Source organism: Apis laboriosa, unplaced genomic scaffold, assembly GCF_014066325.1.
Source record: "Apis laboriosa isolate Shangri-la unplaced genomic scaffold, ASM1406632v1 scaffold64_cov150, whole genome shotgun sequence".
NCBI lineage: Eukaryota > Metazoa > Arthropoda > Insecta > Hymenoptera > Apidae > Apis > Apis laboriosa.
The window spans coordinates 3,278,222-3,291,507 of record NW_025224011.1 but is presented as its reverse complement, the minus strand read 5'-3'; the positions used below and the strand labels follow the sequence as shown (position 1 = coordinate 3,291,507).

The window sequence follows — 13,286 nt, the reverse complement described above, 5'->3', positions numbered from 1 at the left end:
TTATTAGTGTGTATTAAAGAAAAGTTTCAATTTGTAGGTTTGAAGCTAATTGCTTGATCGATCTCAAAAGAGAACGCGCGCACAAAATGTTATTTACGCGCGAATAAGATGAAAAAAAGAAGAAAAAGAAAAAATGGACAAGACAAAAGGAGAATCGAAGGTGGCTTCCTGTGCCGGTTGATGGCGGCACGCACGAAAATGTTTAACGCAAACGAGCATAATGGGATCTTTGCTGGAACAGGAGGAAATAAAAGTGGCCGGTAGCTTCTTGGGCCACTCTTGAACTTAATGGGGTTAACCCTTGGGCTAACCCACGTATAATTAAAAACAGAAAATGATCCGAGACGAATCGGGGGTTATTGATCTCTCCTGGATTTTACGCCGGCGTTTAAGAACCACGAAGAAGCCGATCTATCGATTCGAACGCGCCCTAATTCCTCTATTTCTATCTGCCGATCGACGATGGATCTATCGAGTATTATTAATTTATGATCGACTTTCTTTATCGAGAAAAAAGAAAACGAAGGATTTGTAACAAAAATCTAATCTTCTTCATCTCTCTTCTTTCGAGAGAGGAACGAAAATATCTTCCATGAGTAAATTTTCGAAAGAAATTAAATATTTCTTCTAATATGGAAAATTTTGCAGCAAAAGAGGAGCGCAAATTTCGCACGGATCGGATCTGAATCGGTCGAGTTGATGGACGAAACTGTAGAAACATCGTCGATCTATACGCATTAAACGTTGGTGAAACGTGTTAAGAAGTTTGCCCTTCATCGAATCGTTTAAAAATCCTTGTTGTTGTTTTCGAGTGAATCGGGCTGAAGGGGGAGGAGAGTGGAAAGGGTGGGTCCTTGCGGAGGGAAAGTGAAAGAAGGAGGAGAAGCCGAGTTGCCGGGCATCGAAGGAAGAAAAGGAGGCGAGGGGGAGCCGGTATTCAGATAATATGCTAATTTCTTGACAGGTAAGTAAAGCACGTAGCAGATTAGCCCCATACTAACCTCACAATTCAGTCGAATCGGTAATGGTTATGGCCGTTAATGGCTACGTATTTCAAGTCGAGCGACGATCGTTTTGCTATATACGCTGCCTCGCCTCTCCCCTTTGTTTGTACTCGACGATAGGTAATGCCTCCTCCCCGGTACATATATTCCATCCTACTAATTCGGTATGCAGTTTCTGTCTGCTATCTGCCCTCCACCGAAATCTCATTTTCAAACGAAGGAGAGGGCAACGTTGCGCTGGCCAACAGCGCGGGGAACCGATGCCCTTCTTCCACCGATGGGAATTCTCCCGTCCAGCCTCGAGCCCTATCCTTTCCTTCTCTCACAATGTGAACCTCTCTGGATCAAGAATCAATATAAAGAGGGAGGAACTCGAAATCACTGCCCTTCTTCGTGCTTGTCACGATTTCAATCGTGTCGATGTTGCGATTCGATGTTTCGAAAGAAGAGGAGATTCGAGTAGAAACGAAAGATCGTGGCAATTTTCAATCTTCTCGAGGAGATGAATCGAGAATGGCAAGAATTCGATTAAACGACAAGCAAATAAAAATCTCTCCAATATTTAATAATATAATATATCTCGATTTTAATTCGTCGAAATCACGAGTCGAAAAGAAGCGATATATCGATAGATCTCGGAAGGAATGGTGAGAATTGATTCAAGAGAAGAAGGATCGATCGAAAGCACTGCGATTCGATATTTGGAAAGAAGAGGAGATACGAGTAGAAACAACGAAAGATCGTGGCAATTTTCAATCTTTTCGAGGACAAGAATCGAGAACAATTCGATTCGATTAAACGACAAGCAAATAAAAATCTCTCCAATATTTAATAATATAATATATCCCGATTTTAATTCGTCGAAATCACGAATCGAAAAGAAGCGAAGTATAATCGATAGATTTAGAAATGGCGAGAAATGGTTCAAAAGAAGAAGGATCGATCGAAAGCACTGAGATCTGTTCTGAATCGCGAGAATCGTCGTTGGAAAAGGACGAGCGAATATTTGGAAGGAGGAAATGTATCGTGGATGGTTTTCCTTTGGGGAGGAGAAGGAACGGGTCCCGAAATTGGTCCCGATATTAATTAAACGGCGGCCAAACGAAAACGGTGATTGGGGAGAGAGGCATGAAACGAAGCGAGGAAATTAAACGGGGCCCTCTGTTCCGCGCACCGGGCCCTCGCACACAGGGGTCGTATATACGAAGAAGGGAGAGAGAGGTTGGCCACTTTCTGCCAATGATGCCCGGCCGAGGACTGTGCTCCTCTTCGTGGCAACAATTATTATTATATCATCCGAGTGTCAAGAGGGTCAAGCGTGCCGCGACTACGTATAAGCATAATATTCGAAGCTTGTAGAGAGAACGCCCCTCGTACGCCTCGATACGTAATTATCCGGCCGACTGCCTCCGCCAGATATTTATGAGATCGAGAGCGAGATCGATCGAAATCGATTCTCTGGGTACCAACAGGTCCAGCTCTCTTTTCGATCTTTCTTTCATTCTTTGGATTATTTCGCGAGAGAGAAATTCTCTCCTCTTCGGGGGAAGAATTATTTTTAGGAAAAACTGACGATGCACGGAGCTCGTTTCCTGTGAGAACGTTTTAGAAGAAATCGTGATTTTGTAATCGGAAGTTATTTGAGAAGAGAGATAATCGAGAAGAGAAAGAGATTATTAGACGTATGAACCGTTTGAAGTTTTGGAGAAGTAAGAGATAATAAGAAATTTTGATCAAGACTTGGAATTAAAATAGATTTTCCTAAAACTCTGTCTATCGTTTTAGGATCTTCCCGAAGAAACTATAATATAATACATCTGGTAATAATGAACAATGATATTTTCATTGAAATCAGTGAAGAAAAAAATCTAAATAATCCTAAAGAGAAACTCCTAATTGTAAACCTAATCGTAATCGGATGATTCCAAGTGAAAATTGACGCGAAAGGGATAATCCTTCTTTCCTAAAACTGGGATGGGTAAAGAAGGAAGTTGGCCAAACTTGCTCCAACTCTCGCGCAATTTCACCTAGCCTCTCTCTCTCTCTCTCTCTCTCTCTCTCTCTCTGTATACACAGATTGGCAACACGATACCGGTAAAGTAATCCCGTGGAGGAGTAATCGCTGCGTTCCTGACGTATCGATCAACCACCGGATATCCACGGCACGTCTTGCGAGGTACTCGCACATGCAAGCCACCGAGAGAGAAAAAGGGATACACCGGCTCGTGACGTTAGAGACGTTGCGTGCCTTCCCCCGGTGCCTTTACGCCGAGCTTCGATATTAGGTCGACACTTGGATATTAGTTCATTCGGTAGTTGCGTGCCACCGGTAACCAATCGCCAACTTCGCTGTCATTTTATCGAGCCACGTCGTTGGGGACGTGATCTCGCTCTCTCGATTCGCGAAACTTGGCATTTTTTCTTTTTTTTTTTTATCCCTGTTGCGACGATGGGGTGGAGGAAAGTGTGACGCGAGTGCGATCGGGATCTTTGCAGAAATATGGATACGGGATATGGTTGTGGAATGTGAACGGTAAAACTCTCTCTCTTTTTCTCACGAGAATCGCTTTGGAAATTTATTTCTCGTGAATGTGGACTGGGTGTTGCGAGTGTAACTCTAATTGGCGGCGTTTATAGGATGACCTGTTTCTAGAAAAAAAGAAGAGGGAACGAAAGTTATCGATTTTGTTCAAGATGCCGAGTTCCAGAAAAGATCGAACATTAATAATTGAGATATTAGATTCTGTTGTTTGATCTGTTACTTCATTCTGAAAATCGAGAAGCAAGGATCTGTTCTCGTGCAACGAATTCATCGCAGGCGGCATCGAGGATTCGCGCGCATGATGCATCGAATGGAGAGGGGGAAAAATTGGCTTTAACAGGCAGTTGATAAGAGGAAGGACAAGGGAGTTTTGGATCGCATGTCCTCTCTGGTGGATGGATTTACGAGGGTAGAGCGGGCTTGTGCCAGCGGACATCGAGGCTCATTCAGTAGCGATGAACGCACGGATAATGGCGTGCCGGCAGGGATGTCGGTTAGGTCAGGTTTTTAACGGTCACGTGATCACGTCATCGTGCGTGCTCGTCCGGACAGAATGGACCACGCGAAGCCACCGCCCTGAAACGTCACGAACCGTGCTCGAGATGATCTTCGTCGCCCGGTTTTTATCGCCGCCTCGAGAGAGAGAGAGAGAGAGAGAGAGAGAGAGAGAGAGAAGTCAGAGTGGTTTTTGGTTCGCTTAACGGTGACCAGGTCGAATTAAAGGAGCTAAAAACTGCGGGGCCTGGACGCGTTCGAAGTCGTTTGTCCACGACTCGGATGACTCAATCGCGGACCGGAATTGGAATCTTTCTCTCGAAGCGAGGCGAGTGTTTTTTTAACGTTCGGGAAAGTACGATCGAAGTTCGAAGGAATTGTTTCGTTCGCGAATCAACGCGATAAAAATTACACGATTCTCTCTTCTTCTTTCGATCGAAAGAGGAAATTAGAAGAATGTCGTCGACTATTGTAGCGGTGGCCTAATGCTTTCGACGACGGGGGGCGTGATCCCCGTGGATCGATGTTCGAATCACGATATCTTGTATAGTTATAGGCGTCTTGTTAACAAATTGATACGACGAATTTACACGAAGATAAGAGAAGGTGAAGACGTACGTCGGCCTCGTCATCGGTTGGTCGATGATCGGGTGCATCGCCACCCGATTCCACTGATCTTCGGCGGTCTTCCTCGCCAAGTATGATCAGTATCGACTTGGTGATCCGATTCAATCCGTCATCCGATGCTGTTTGAACCGGTAATCTCGGTATCTAATCTTTCGGTATCGTCTTATGAGGCTAATCCGGCCTCGAAAAACGAGCGGATTCCGGCCTACCGAGGGCAAAACCCACCCTATAGAGTCAACTAACCAGATCACACGCCTCGGCTGGCATCAGGGGTGTCCAACATTCCGCAAATATCCGCTTAAATATTCCCGTTCAAAGGGAATTGCGGGTTCGACTCGACCGTTTGCTTCTTGTCTCTCCTTTAGAACCATCGTCCCGTTTCGAAATCGTTCCATTTCCCTCGCCGATCAGGTGAAAATCACGAAAATCGTCCTCGTCGAGAGAGAATCGGTTCGAGGGACGCTCGATTTCGGCGTTCACTCGACTACTCGTCGTCGACTCTCGTGGACGGCGGCGTGGATCGTCGATGGACGATTTTCTTTTTCTTTTTCTTTCTCTTTTTTTTTTTTTTTTTTTTTTTTTTTTGGAAAAGCTATCGAGAGGAGAACCGTGGCCGGTTGCGATAGGGCGTGGTTTGCCCAACCCTGATGATCGGGGATAGGCTGATCGGGGATAGGCTGATCGGGGGGTGGCAAACGAGATTACTTTGATCCCGAATCCAACAAACTCAGTCTGATGCCTGCTAACCGCAGCTCGTACACCACGAATAATCCAATAGTTTTACCATGCGCCCGCACACCGACTCACGTCCGTCCACCGACGACTCGCCTCCGGCCGTGCACGTGTATATCCTGAATTTTTCTTCCGCGGATACGCGGATTCCGGAGCAGCTGGTTTAATACCAGCGGCCACCACAACCACGGAAGACCGAGAAATGTCGGCTTCTCCGACCCTCCCCCTCCTCCTCGTCCTCCACCTCCTCCTCCTCCTCCCATCCTCCCCCGCCCCCCTCCCACCCCGACCTTCCCTTGCGCCACCGTAATCGGTTTATTTCGTTGATGGATTTTTTTTTTTTTTTTTTTTTTTTTTTTTTTTTTTTTTTTTTTTTAGGAAGGTTGCCTAATCGGCTGTCATCGACTTTGTCGACCGATTTTCGTTTTATATCTCTCCGGCCACAATCCAGTTTTGAAATCAATGTTGCCCCGTTTCTCGATCCTCCCTCCTGGCCTCGTTTCGTTTCGACTCGCTCGAAATTATTATCTTATCGCCCTTTCACGTGACTATTTTTCTATTCGACGGGACGAGAAAAAAAGGATTCGAGGGATTCTGTCGTTTCGTCGTTGAGAAAGGCTGTTATTCGACATCGTGGATATCGTTCGATAAATCATCGATTTATGTTGAATCCGATGATGTTACGGTGGATCTAGTCGGGTGAAACGGTTTCACCTTTCCGTTCTGTCGAGTTGTAAACGTTTCCTGTTCCACTTGATTCCTATTGACGGAGATCAATGCACGTATATAAATATCGGTCGAAGTTTCCGACGAAATTTCGAACTTCTTCTTACGCAAATGATTTGCCTTTTAAAACAACACGAAACGTGTCAGCTGAGAACCTGATTAATGCGATGAGTTAGTTAGACGGAAAACGACACCGAATCCGTGGATTACGGTCACGGTAAAAAGTCCCGCAGGTTTAGCAGTTTTCTTCGGGCAGAGATTAGGTTGCACCCTTAACTGGTTTTAATTTCAATCAATGCACTTGCCGGAGTACAAAAGCTCCTTGCCATCCAGGCCCGGCTGCAGTTCGTTCCGGTCATCGTAACCATCCACACGGCACGATATTATCGGATATTTTCTTTTTTTCTTTTTCTTTTTCTTTTTCTTTTTTTTCCTCCCCGAAATATGCGAATATTTATATCGTACTTTTGAATTTCTTCTTCTCAACTTTGTTATCGAAGTGCTTTCTTCGCGTCGAATTCTCTCAGTTTGACGATGTTTTCGAATTTTTCGAATATTGTGCGAGGAGATCAGGTTTACCCGAAGTGAAACTCTGGAAAAGCGATTTGAAAAATCGGATACTCTTCTCGCTTGGTGAAAAGAAATACTCGATTTTTAAAAACCACCCCTGTTGATAACGACAAGTATCGGAAAGTATTTTCATTCTCGACTCTGTTTTTCCATTTTCAGGAAAAAAAAAAAGAACTCCAGAAAAATCTTCGATTTTGAATTTCAAATTTTCAAAACTGGACTCGATGTAGGAAACTTTTCTTTCTTTCTTTTTTTCTTTTTTTTTTTTACGGGGGCCCAGGTGTGTACGAAATTCGATACAAGAATCGTTGGATCGGAAAGGAACGTAAAATCGAGCTTCAAGCTTCGGAGCAGGATTGATCGTAAAGGGTTGAATAAATAACGTTCGATTCGATTTCAACGAATCGTGCGATCGCGTGGAGAATCGCAACGACAGCAGCAGCAGGTAGAGGTCATGCTTCTGGATATCTCTGTCATCCTTATATAATACCTTCTAAGAAGAGAGAAGATAACGGTGGTCAGTGACAAGTGCGAAGCCATTTCAAGCGGTTTACCCAGCGCGGGACGAGTTCCTTAACCCGTTTAGGCTCGTAATTAAACTGCTATACTTGTAAATTCGAACCGACTCTGGTCGTCATCGCCAAGAAAACACTGCAAACAATTCGGATACGGATACGAAAAATTGGAATTGATATCTAGAGAAAATTCACGATTCAAAGCTATGGAGCTTGGCAATATTCCTCGTTATCGCGTTCAACGAATCAAGATCAAGAGAAGTGATACAAAAATTTCAAAACTACATCCAAAAAATCCACCCTTTAAAACAGTAAAAATACGATTCGATCCTCTTTTGTCGTCCAGAATGGAGCATAAAAAACAAAAAAAAAGAAAAGTGACTCGCATCAAATTCCAAATTCCAATAATAAACGAATAAAACTCGACCAAGGATCGCTTTAATTCCCCTCCAAAAAAAAATATCGACTCGCGATCTTGGAAATTCCAAAAGCATATCCCAAACCTTGGCCCAAAAGTGGAATTTGGAGCGGAAAATGAGAGAAAAAAATTGCACGCTCGCTTCGAGCTCGGGCTCGAAATAAATGTCCCCCCGTTGAAAAGGTAGAATCGGTAGAGAATCGGCCCAGGTTAGGATTCTCTCCCCCCGGGTTATCTTGGGTGGTGAACGAAGGGCCACGCTGTGCCTCGTGGTGTGAACGTGATTTTCGAGGCTGAGTGAATTTCGGTGGCGAGGAGGCGAGGGCAGGGTGCAAGGGGCGAGGAGAAGATGCGCCGGAGAAGATAGGTGGGAGAGGAAGGGACGAGGAAAGGGGATGGGTGGCAGTGGTGGTGGCAGTGGTGGCGCGGCGCTGGCTCGAACAGGACTTGGAAGGATACAAGGTCTTGGTATGCGGTGATATCGACTCATTACCATGCCCGGCGCGGACACCGGGGTGTGACTTTGCATCCATTAGGATAATTGTTGCTCTAAGTCTCCCCGCTGATTTCTTCGCGGCTGCTGATTACTTTTACGCGCGATAATTCATCGATTGCCGCCGCATTTAAGCGCGACCACCGGTAGCTTATCGAAGGATGCGCTCTTCTCTCTCTCTCTCTCTCTCTCTCTCTCTCTCTCTCTCACTCTCTCTCTTCTCATCTCGTTTGGGAGCTCGATTCAAACGCCGTGGATTGTGAATCTTTGGAAGAATTATTGTTTCGTCGAAAGATTGATCGAGTCGAACATTATATATATATATATATATATATTATTTATATCGAGGAAAGGCGAAATTGAAATGAAAAAGAAGAGCGATTCGTCCAAATTTTTCCGTGTCCTTCTCCCGCCTGCCGAGTTTCGGGCCTCGGTGGAACAACACGAGAAACGATTCCAATGGATAATTAATTTCATCCTTAATGAGGCTGCGGGGACGTATGTTAATGCGGAGAGCGTAGGATATTTACATTTACGGTAGCCAGCACGAGCGTGGCCTCCGGTTTCGGACACTCGTAACCTACTACACAACCTACCTACACGGGCTCAAAACGGGAGAAACGGAACAGATAACTCGTCCGTGTGCTCTCCTCTCCTCTCCTCCCCTCGCCATTCGCTGTTCCCCGGACTGAGTGGGGGGAGAGGGGGGAGGGGGAGAGGGAGAGACGCGCGTTGTCTCTCCACCGTGGGGATTTCCTGAGCAACGAACGAGCACGGGAATTAGGACCACTAATCTTTCCTGCTGGCCGAAGAGCGACGAGAACCGGGCCAACAGCCGACAAATGCGTTTGCCAGCAGCCCCGTTTCCACCTTCCTTCTTTCCTTTCCCTCCCCGCGTCCCTCTTTTTGCTCGCCAACTTGCTCTCCAGTTCCTTGTACCTTGTCACGGGAATTCGGTAGCACGGGCCCTCTCCCCTCCCCTTCTCTCTCTCCTCCCCTTCCGTCCACTCCGTCCGCGGCCCCTTCTTTTTCGATCCTCTCGGGGCCTCGATGGAGTGATTAAAGACGCCGTTAGAAACCATTTAGAAGAGAACTCGATGCCTCGCTCGTTCGTCACACCTTCCGACATCGTCCTCGATCCCGTCCACCCCGAATTCTATGTTCTACCAGATAGTTCCTCTCGTGTCTTAGGTTAGAGAGATTTCCCAAAAATTTCGTAACGTAATAATTTGTCACGCGAATAAATTATTTCTTTATCGATCGCGAACACGATTTGGCGAGATATACAGTTGCCACAGAAGGCGAACGTGAAAAAGTAGTATTTTCAACGTGATGATGAATGATTAATTTGATCAAAGATATCGGTAACTTATCTCTTCGATCACTTTTTTGACTCCTCGAAAGAGACGTCTCTCGCGGTTATATGTATATGTATATATATATATAGTTATGGAACCAAGTCGAAGGCAGGCGAGATCGTTCTCCGATGCGCTTAGCAAACCCATCGCTTAATCAACGAGTCGTAAAGAGTCGGGATCGTAATCTCGAGGATGAATCGACACGGAGCGATCGATCGAGGCGAAACGCGCGATTGGGCGCGAGCCATCCGCGTTTCCCGCGGATTATTAATGCGCCTCCGCTATCCCCCTCTCTAAAGTGATAATTACCCGGAGAAAATTGGTATCCGCGCGCGAGGCGAGGCGAAAAACCGAAGATTGCCTTCCCCGTCCGAATCGGACCGGTTTCCAGCTAAGGGAATCGGCGGCTGGATCGAGCGTGCACAATAAATTTTATTATCGATTGCATCGATCGCAATTTACGCGTCACCTTAACGACGCTTTAATGCGCCCAACTTAATCCACTCGATCCCTCGATAATCTCTCTTGGCCGAATTTATATATCGATCGGTATCGATGTAATATCGTTGCGAAAAAACGATATCCTCGTTAAAAAGCTTATGCCGGAGTGCAAATAAGTTCTTCCCCTCCCCTCCTTTCTTTTTTTCCAAATTCAAGATTTTATTACGTAAATCAGCTACAAGATTATCCAATTGTTTCGCGTGGGATAGATATCTCTGTGATCTTGTCCTGATCTTTCTGCCAATTCTTCTCGCGCCTGGTCGCAATTTCGTCGAGCAATTCCTCTCCAACTCAACCGTCATCGAATTTTCTCGGCGCACCCGAACGATCGTCGTCTTTCAAATTAAAATTTCCGGCTTTAGATCTTTGGATCTACGACTTTTTACACGTTCCGTAAGATACAACGTTCTCTCCCAGTGACGCGCAAACCATTTCAATAGCTTCAACAGCTGATTTCCTAACCTGGAACGCGGAAAGTAAACAGTGACGCGAACGTCATGCTTCCTTTCTGCGCCATAACGCTCGAAATTGTTGCATAGCGCTCATCACGACTCTTCTTAAAAAACGAAAGAACGCTCTTTCGAATGATGCCAGAAACAATTCGAATAATTCGAATTCGTTATGATCGTAGAAAAAAAGAAGAACTTATTTGCACACCTTATATATATATATATATATATATACAATATACAGGTGTGCTTTTTCGTCCCAGTTTTCGTGGAGAACCGCTAATCTCGCGTAGAGAGAGAGAGAGGGAGAGAGAGAGAGAGAGAGGAGGGTCGTCGTGACACACGCGCGGCATGCGTGTCCCGTGCGAGAGAGCGAGCCGGCCTCTCTTCGTTCCCGCACCTGTTGACTTCTAACTCGGCCGCTTGATTAACGACTCTCCTTCCTAAACCACGCGCTCTCGCGATTTCTTACTCCGTCACGTGAGCGCGCCGCGACACGGTTTTTCGCTTCGACACGAAACCTCGTCGAGCAAATCGGCACCGATTATGGGGGATTGAACGGAAGGGGGATATCGATTTCAGTTTGTCGGAACGGGAGGGATGACGATTCGAAAGGAAAATTGGAAAAGAACGAGAATCGAATTTCCAATTTTCGAACATTTGTTTTTCTAGTATCGCGTTTTTAATATCTTAATTATCTCCGCGGACGCGGAGAAAAATGATTTATCGCTCGTTTGAAATTGAATATTTTTTAATTTATCAAATTGTGGAATCAACAGATGTACGCAAAGCGTGGTTAATTTGCCGTTTTGCCTTGATAGCACGCTTCGGGAATCTCTCTCGTCGGAGATAATGCGAAGAATTCGAGATTAAGATAAAGATGGAGGAAAACTTTTTTCGAATCGACTCATTCTTAGAAATCGATGGAATCGCTGAAATTCGATCTCGAGAAAACGAAGATGCTCGACAATTATCCCGCGAGGTTGCTTATTAGGAGTAACGCGAGATGCGTGATTAATAGATAATCGCGTCTGAAATAGGCGATCCTGGTGATAATGACTCTCTCGCTCTCTCTCTCTCTCTCTCTTCCGTCGAGACGAGGCGGCACTTAAGTCGTTCGGAACGTGCTACCTGTTAAACGTACGTATTCGAGCATGTGCAATGGTTGATGGGTTAATTAGGAGCGGTTTATCATTCGTAAAGTGTCCTTTGAGAACGAGACCACACGTGAGCTCGAAACATACACGCCGTTCGTAAATGATTGTCGGCCCCGTTTGATCTTTCGATCTCGCCTTCATTTGCATCGCGTTCCCTATTTTCCCTTGGAAATTGTGATTTTTCAAATTGATAAATCTCGCCGTTTATACTTTTTTCTTTTCAAACGCGCGCACATATATATATATATATATATACATATATATATATCTTGGAAATTTTTTTCGACTCGATTCAGAGATGGAACGTTGTCGATGGTACGCCTCGCCAAATAAAGCGCGATCTCAATTTTCACCGGCCGACTAATTACCACCGTGTACCGATTAATCGAGCATTCGACGCCTCTCAACTCGGCATCTTTCGATTACAGCGTGCCACTCGACTTTGATTCCTTCGATCGATCGATCAAGCTCCGATACGCAGAGAGAGAGAGAGAGAGAGAGAGAGAGAGAGAGAAAGAGAGAGAGAGAGGGAGAGAGAGAATGTTAATAATTCATGAATTTTTTTTAATAACTGACATTTAATGTCGATCCGTTCGATCCTCGTGTTCACGGGTTTACTGGACGTTAGATAATGGACGATAATTAGCATCTGGCAGCCGCCAAACGTGTATTTCGTTTCGACCGTACGTGGAACCCTTCGCATCTCATTACGAGCGTGCGCCATTGTATGCACATCAATATGCGTGCAAAGGATATACAAAATATACATATTAAAACGCGCGAGCGGGTTTATTTGCATGCGTGGCGCATACGCGGTCGCCGCCGCGTCTAATAAGCGTTGGCCGCAATTAAGGGCGCCGGAAGTTCTCCGTTCGCCGAGAGATCTGCCGCTCGCTAGGCGTCTGCAACTTTCGACTTCACTCTCAGGCCAATTACAAGGAACGAAAATGCTCCGTGAAATGAATTTAGTTTATTCCGCCTGTATATTCGTGTGCCTGTATATTCTATCCTTGTATATTCTAACCTTGTTGTTTTTAATTAATTTAACGGAGGAGGGAGGGAAGGAGGAAATGGAGATTAGAAAAAATTGAAATTAGTTCGTTTAAAATTCATAGCTTGGCCGTGTCAGAAGAGGAGGAAGAAGAGGAAGAAGAGGGAGAGGAAGAGAGAAGGAAGGGAGAAAAATTCGAGTAAAAGTTATTACATCATTCCCGCCACACCCTCGAATGACGGTTCCCAGAAATCGGGGGGAGGAGAGGGATTCCGCGAACCGTCCACCGCGAATTTATGTTGCATGGCCCGTGCCATGCGTTATTGCAGAAAATCGAAGATATCGCTGCGAGGGGATCAACGCTCAATCCGCACAATTAACGAAGATCCGTGAGACTTTCCATTCGACGTCCCACGCTTTGTTCAGCCTTTGTTTACGGTCTCCACCGTAAAGCGACGTTATTCCCTCTTCCGATCCCTATCGAGCATCTGCAGCCGCGGACTGTTGCGCGCCAACCCTTCACCCTTGTGTATAACGCGACCACCTTCCTCCTCCTCCTCCTCCAATAAACGACCGGAATCCCCATTTTTTTTTTTTCTATCTCAAACTTTCAACGAACTCGTCTCCGCGTCCATCCGCGTCCATTCCCTTTATTCCCTTTTTTCTTCTTCTTCCCCTTCTTCTTCTCCTTTCTCGACCTCCTCGTCC

The 13,286-nt window shown here is 45.5% G+C and overlaps 1 protein-coding gene across 1 annotated transcript in view; it reads left to right on the top strand.

Annotated features, from left to right (window-relative positions):
• Positions 1-13,286, top strand: part of LOC122718508 (aryl hydrocarbon receptor protein 1) — a 143,213-nt gene that overhangs the window by 29,069 nt on the left and 100,858 nt on the right. The window lies entirely within an intron of this gene.